General features: G+C 49.1%; 1 protein-coding gene across 3 annotated transcripts in view; it reads right to left on the bottom strand.

Moving 5' to 3' along the window:
• The window catches only part of LOC119336586 (20 kDa chaperonin, chloroplastic-like), a 2940-nt gene extending 2737 nt beyond the window's left edge, over positions 1-203 (bottom strand). The window contains exon 1 of one of the 3 annotated variants that reach the window (XM_037608630.1): positions 75-203. The gene's annotated coding sequence lies outside the window, so the exon portion shown is untranslated. Of the gene's footprint in view, positions 1-39 lie in introns of all 3 variants that reach the window. The other 2 variants (XM_037608631.1, XM_037608633.1) reach the window with 2 other exon arrangements.
• Between the last annotated feature and the right edge of the window lie 7488 nt (positions 204-7691).

Genomic DNA, 7691 nt, shown 5'->3' with positions numbered 1-7691 from the left:
CCATCAAGCAGGAATCGAGCGCTGCCAAGCGGCGGCTACCTTATCTCCGAGCTCCGGCCGGCGTGGTGGCTCACCTGCGGTACGGAATCTGGCTGCCGTGCGCGAGAGGGGAGGAGGAAAGAGATAAACCCTATGAAAGCGGAGAGCAGCGGCGAAAGTGCTAGAGCTACGGCCAAAGCCCACACCCCCTTTATCCCCCGGCCCAGGAGCTTATCCTGCTCCGATTTTACGAAAACACCCTCCGGTTCGGGGGTTTCGGTCTTTCGGATGGAGAGCTTGGCGTGGATCTGGTTGGTAATCCGTCCCATCCGGTCTGAAAGCTGGGCTAGATTGTTCCGGAATGCTGTAGAGGCCGGGCTGTGTAGAATGAGGTTTGTGGCCAAGGTGTCCTACTGAAAATTTTATACTAAAAAAGTCAAATAGCAAACTCTCAAACTATTCATCAATCATGACAATAAAAACAAACATAAAAAGTAATTACATCTAGATCCAAGAGAAGCGAGCCGGGCGCACCTCGTCGTCATCTCCCCTCCCTCACTGAAGCCAGAAAAACTTGTTATAGTAGACAGTCGGGAAGTCGTCGTGCTAAGGCCTACAGGACTAATGCAGCATAACAGCATACGCCGTCGATAAAGAGCAACGTAGGTCGAAAGGATCCAATCTAAAGACACGAACGTAGACGATCTAAGCAGATCCATCAAAGACAACCACCGACTAAATCCTGCGAGATTCGTCGGAGACACACCTCCACATGCCCTTCAACGATGCTAGACGCACACCCAGGTTTCACATGCAATATGGCTTGAGTTGGCCAATATTGAAAAATCATTCAAACAACGTTCCGCTTTTATCAATCTCCTTTGTAATTCATGTCGAACTTTGATCATAAATTTGACTAGTTAAATATAATTTATATGTAACAAAAATTGTGCCATTGGATTTACACGGGAATGCATATTTCATTGGTATAATTTTTACTACATAAAAATAAAATTTCATTAGTTTAATTTATGGTTAAATTTTGACACAAGATATGGTGGAACTTATATAAACCCAATAGGAGAAAGTATACTTTGATCACTATGTAGACATATTTAAGGGATTGTTTTAAAAAGAGAGTGTCGGTGTCAAAACCGGCGGATCTTAGGTAGGGGTCCCGAACTGTGCGTCTAAGGCTAATGGTAACAGGAGGCGGGGGACACGATGTTTACCCAGGTTCGGGCCCTCTCGATGGAGGTAATACTCTACTTCCTGCTTGATTGATCTTGATGATATGAGTAATACAAGAGTTGATCTACCACGAGATCGTAGAGGGTAAACCCTAGAAGCTAGCCTATGATTATGATTGTTCTTGTCCTACGAACTAAACCCTCTGGTTTATATAGACACCGGAGGGGGCTAGGGTTACACAGAGTCGGTTACAGAGAAGGAGATCTACATATCCGAATTGTCAAGTTTGCCTTCCACGCAAAGGAGAGTCACACTCGGACACGGGACGAAGTCTTCAATCTTGTATCTTCATAGTCCAACAGTCCGGCCAAAGTATATAGTCCGGCTGTCCGAGGACCCCCTAATACAGGACTCCCTCAGTAGCCCCTGAACTAGGCTTCAATGACGATGAGTCCGACGTGCAGATTGTCTTCGGCATTGCAAGGCGGGTTCCTTCTCCGAATACTCCATAGAAGATTTTGAACGCGAGGATCGTGTCCGGCTCTGCAAAACAAATTCCACATACCGCCGTAGAGAGCACAATATTCCACAAATCTAATCTGCTGACAACTTTTCATAGTGTGACATCACGCCACGGCTCGGTCATTATTCGAACCGTTTTTCTCAACCAGCCACCGCACATATCGCGAGGCAGTTTTATTAGCACGTCTTGTCGAAGCAGATATCGTGTCCCCTTATCACGGGATTCTCATCAATACGGGTGTGAGTAACCCAACCGCGCCATCAATCGCGGCGCTTGGGGAATAAGCGAGTTTACCGGGCAAGTGGGGAGGCGTAGGATCCCTGCTTCCTTTATAAGGGGATAAGAACTCCCTTCACCCACGCCTTCTTCTTCCTCTACTCATCCATTCCTCGTCGCTCGAGCATCAGCGCCCAAGCGTTCGTCTTCTCCGCCCACAAAGGTCTTCCGAAAATGTCCGGAGCAAGAGGCAAGTGGATGGCCTCTACCATCCGAGAGAAGGATATCAAAAAGCTTCGGGAGGCCGAGTATCTGGACAAGAGAATCGGCCACCGTCTTCCGACGGCGGGACAGATCGTCCCCACTCCGGAACCCCACGAGAGGGTGGTATTCCTCCCTCATTTTGTCCGCGGGCTAGGGTTTCCCCTCCACCCATTCATTCGCGGCATCATGTATTATTACAGGATCGATTTCCATGATTTATCCCCCAATTCCTTCCTGAACATCTCGACATTCATCATCGTGTGCGAGGCCTTTCTCCGCATCTCGCCACACTTCGGCTTATGACTGAAGGTTTTCAATGTGAAGCACAAGGTAGTGAGCGGCGAGCACGCCGAGTGCGGAGGCGCCATGGTGAGCAAGATGCCCAACATCGCATGGCCAATAGGTACTTTCAATGATTCCGTCAAGGAGTGGCAGCAGCAGTGGTTTTACATCACAGAGCCACGCAGCAACGAATGGGCCGCTGCTCCCGAATTCCGATCTGAAGCCCCCCTGCGGCTTACGTCCTGGCCCAAGAAGGGCCTGAACTAGTCTTCGTCTGACGAATTGTCGGTGCTCCAAATGCGCGTCAAGGATATGGAGACAAGAACATCAAACTTGTCAATGTAGTCCAGGTGATGTTAGTTCGCCGGATTCTTCCTTGTCAACACTGGACTTGCAATTTATGGGAATTCCACCCGGCAAAGCACCAGACCCTACGGGAGCTCTCACTACAAAAAAGACACATCCGTGACATTTTGGGCCGAACGAAATTTTTTTTTGTCATACATATGACACTTCTATGATGATAATTATGACAAAACCCGGTATCATCATACATGTGGTGGGCTCCTACTTCTATGACAAAAAATCATGACAGAAAATGGGCTTTTCGTCCTGGGCGGGCCGGAGACGCAGTTGCATGACATTCTTTGGGCCGTCCATGACAGAAAAAACCGTGGTAGAAGCGAGGGGGAGGAAAATTTTGGGGAGTTCTCGGTTACGGTGGGAGGTCGGGGGCCGAGCGATGCGCGTTTCTCTCATACACGTACGTGCGTGTGTGCGAGGCTGTCACATCCCTAGCTTCTGGTGCTGCCTGGTGTGTGCATCATGTTTAAATTCTGAAATTTGAACTGAGGGAAATTGGAAGCCTCAAAACCCTAAGTAAAGAGGGGCAAGAAGCCCTAAAATTGCAATCAGTAAATCCAAAATGCCCTAGAAATAGCTCTGACAATTTTGGCAAGAGTTATAAATCAAACCAAAATTTTGGGACATTTCTAAGGAATTATTGGGCTCTGATTTTAAATCAATATTTTATTTGAATTTGGAGTTATATTCATAATATATAATGAATATATTTTCAAATGACCTGAGATATTTTTGTTATGTGTGGAGAAGTCCATTAAGTGACTTTAAAAATATCCAGGGGAGTTTTGGCACTGTTTTCAAATTCTGTTTGAATTAAAAATTCAGTGCCAATTAAATAAAACAGAACAAAAATAGAAAACAGTAAATAAAAGAGAGAGAGAGAAGGAAGTTACCTGGCCTTACCGTGCAGCCCACCAGAGCCTGGCCCAGCTCCCCCACCTGGCCAGCCCAGCCCATCTCCACCCCTCCCCCTGTCGTCTTCCTCCCTGCCAGGAGGACAGACACCGCGACGCCGCCGCGCGCGCCACCTCCTGCTTCCCCTGGCCACCTCCTGTTTCCTCCCCGAGCCCTCTAACGACGTCACGGAGGCGTCCCCGACCGCTATCCCTCTCTCTGCTCGCTCTGGCTCTCTCCCTCTCTCGATTTGGAGCACCACCGAGAGCCACCGGAGGGCGCTGTCGTCGCATCCATAGCCACCGGCCACCCCTCGCCCTTCCGATGAGCTCAGGAGCTCCGTCCCGACCCCATGAAGCTCCACCACGACGCATGCGACGCCGGGTGCCCCGTAGCCACGCCATCACCGCCATCTTCATCGCCACGGCCGGCAATCGCCGCCGTTCAATTCGTCGCCGACAGGACGTCCCCGAGCCCACTTAGCGTCTCGTCCGACTCCCCGTGAGCTCCTCTTCTCTTCCCCTCACTCCCCGCACCTGATTTCGTCCCCTAGCTCCTTCTTCCACCACGGCCGAAGCTCGCCGCCGCCGTGCCTCGTCGCCGTCGTGGCCAGAGCCACTGGAGCTCCCACCTGAGTGCACCATCGTGCTCAGAACGTCTCCACAAGCCCGTAGCACGCCCCAGCTCGCCTTCCTGTGCCCCCTAGCTCTCGCTTGCGTCTCGCCCGAACTCCGGCCGTCGCCGCGACCTCGCTTCCGACGAGCTCGGTCCACCCCAGCTGCTCCCACTTGCCCCGTTAGATGCGCCACTCCTCCAGCTCCCCGTAGAGCCAAACCCCGTCGCAAACCACCGTCTGTAGCACCGTCCCGAGCAACTCCGGCGAGGTCCCGCCGTCGCCGTGGTCGCCGGCGTCACTTGGTGACGTGGCACGTCATTAGCCACTAATGACCCAGCCAAACCAACCCTAGTGCCACTGCCATGTGGGCCCCGAGCCTAATTAGGTTAGTTTAATTTTTCTGTTTAGATTAGTGCTAATCTGTGGACCCCATGTGTCAGATTTTGACTTAGTCAAGTCAACGTTGACCGGACCCACCTGTCAAACACCCAAACCAGCCCTGTGTCACTGACGTGTGGCCCCACACGTCAGGTTTGACTCTGGGCGACCCAGTTGACCTGCTGACGTCATGATGATGTCAGGCTGACGCAATAAGTATTTTCTAGATTTAAAAATAATCAGGAAATTCCAGAAAATTGTATAAACTTCTAAAAATCATAGAAATTCAACCGTAACTCCAAATTAAATAATTTATATATGAAAAGTTATCAGAAAAATTCAAGGAATCCATCTGTACCATTTTCATGCATGTTAGAACAACTTATCACTACTGTTTAGGACAAATGAAGTGAATGGCATTTGAATAATCACATATGGAGTTTGAATTTGAATCTTGTATTCAAACCAACTTCATTTAATCTGTTGCTAGTTGCATTAGCTCAAAACACAATCATATTGCCATGTCATGAGCATGCATCATATTGTGCATTGCATTGATTGTATTTCTTTTTTTTGTTGCCGGTAACTGTCCCCTTCCGATAGACGTGATACCGACGATGTGATCGATGACACTGATGAAGACTCAATGCTATCTTCAGAAGTGCCAGGCAAGCAAAACCCCCTTGTTCATTCCGATAAAATCCCACTCTCTCGCTCCTGCTCTCTTTTACTGCATTAGGACAACAACGACATATTTGTTACTTGCTGCGGTAGCTGAACCCCTTTATCCTCTGCATGACCTGTCATTGCCACAGTAAATAGATGAAACCCACTAGCATGAGTAGGAGTTGTTTGAGCCCTGATGTGCCTACTCATTCATGCTTGTTTGTCATGCCTGCTACTGCTTAGAGTTGGGTCAGGTCTGATTCATCGGGGATGAATCAGAGGTGTGTGAACATGTCCTACTGTTGAGTGCTAAGTGTGTGAACACGATTTGGTAAAGGTAGCAGTGAGAGGCCATGTAGGAGTACATGGTGGGTTGTCTCATTGCAGCCGTCCTCAGGAACTGAGTTCTGTGTTTGTGATCCATGATCAGTTACTACCACACATTGGGCTCCGGGCGCTCCAAGCTCTCTCGACTTATTAATCAACTTGATCTCTGTCCAGGAGTTGCAACTAGTTTCTGGTGTTTGTAGGTAGTGTTAGTAGTCTACCAAGTGGCACCCGGTACAGGTGGGCTTGGGACAGACTAGGCACAGTGGCACGGTGTACCAAAGTGGCACCCGGTTGGTGGGCTTGGGAACCCTGTACACATCGTTTGGGGCCGTAAGCGACACCCCGGCCGGATCTCCTTGCGGATGGAACCCGAATAGGCGATAAACCTGAACTAGAGACTTGTTCGGTTAGTCAGGTCGTGGCCGATTCCCTCGCCCGGCTTCCGCTTGAAGGTTGCCGAGGTACATGACGTGTACAGGGCGATAAGTGGCGAAAGCGTGTGTGAAGAAGTACACCCCTGTAGGGTTAACATCATCTATTCGAATAGCCGGATTCCTCGGATATGGAAGCTTGGACCCCTTGCATAGTTCATAGACAAGTGAAAGTGGATACTCTAAAATACGCAAGATGAGCGTGAGTGCTATGGATGGCGTTCTCGTAGGGAGACGGGAGCGGTTCCATAGTGGTGTATTGATATGGTGAATATGTGGACTCGTGTGCGCCACCTCAAAAGAGTTACTTGCAGTCGTAGTTCAGGATAGCCACCAAGTCAAAGCTGGCTTGCTGCAGTCAAACTCCACCATCCCCTTTGTTGATAATGATGCATGTGTAGATAGATCTGATGTAAGTCTTGTTGGGTACATTTGTACTCACGTTTGCCTATTTTATGTTTTGCAGAGAGACTTCAGTCTCACTAGTAGTTCCGCTTGGACTTCGACGTTTAGCTTGATACCTCAGCTACGATCTTGTGCCCTCGGCAGGATCTGATAGATAGTCAGGCTTCTCAGCCTTTTCATTTATAGATGTCTGTACTCAGACATGATAGCTTCCGCTTGTGCTTTGACTTGTATGCTCTGATTGTTGGGTCATGAGACCCATGTTTGTAATGTCTTGCTCCTCGGAGCCTATTGAATAATTACTTGAGTTGTAGAGTCATGTTGTGATGCCATGTTGTATCTGCACATATCGAGCATATTGTGTGTATGTTGTTGAAATGCTTGGTATGTGTGGGATCTGACTATCTAGTTGTTTATCCTTAGTAGCCTCTCTTACCGGGAAATGTCTCCTAGTGTTTCCACTGAGCCATGGTAGCTTGCTACTGCTCCGGAACACTTAGGCTGGCCGGCATGTGTCCTTCTTCGTTCCTGTGTCTGTCCCTTCAGGGAAATGTCACGCGATGAATACCGGAGTCCTGTTAGCCCGCTACAGCCCGGTTCACCGGAGTCCTGCTAGCCCAGTGCTACAGCCTGGATTCACTCGCTGATGACCGACACGTTCGATGTTGGGTCATGGATGCCTGTCCCTGTAAGTTTGTGCCACTTTGGGTTTATGACTAGCCATGTCAGCCCGGGCTCCTTACCATATGGATGCTAGCGACACTATCATATACGTGTGCCAAAAGACGCAAACGGTCCCGGGCAAAGGTAAGGCGACACCCGTGGGAATACCGTGCGTGAGGCCGCAAAGTGATATGGGGTGTTACATGCTAGATCGATGTGGCATTGAGTCGGGGTCCTGACAGCGTTGGTATCAGAGCTTGACTGCCTGTAGGATTACCAAGCCAAACTGGTCGAAGTTGAGTCTAGAAATGCTTTAGTTATATGTAAGGGAATTGATTGTGGGATGGAACGTAAGGCTCTTTTACTCCTTATACCTTATGCCTTCTGATCTGAGTCATCTTATCTTTCCTACGGGGATTAAGAACTAGGCTATCTCTTCTTTCTATCAGGATCACGTGTTACTAATCCGTAGACTTATAGATTGTTGGAC

Source organism: Triticum dicoccoides, chromosome 7B (genome assembly GCF_002162155.2).
Source record: "Triticum dicoccoides isolate Atlit2015 ecotype Zavitan chromosome 7B, WEW_v2.0, whole genome shotgun sequence".
In the NCBI taxonomy this organism is placed as follows: domain Eukaryota; kingdom Viridiplantae; phylum Streptophyta; class Magnoliopsida; order Poales; family Poaceae; genus Triticum; species Triticum dicoccoides.
This window is presented reverse-complemented; position numbering and strand designations above follow the sequence as displayed.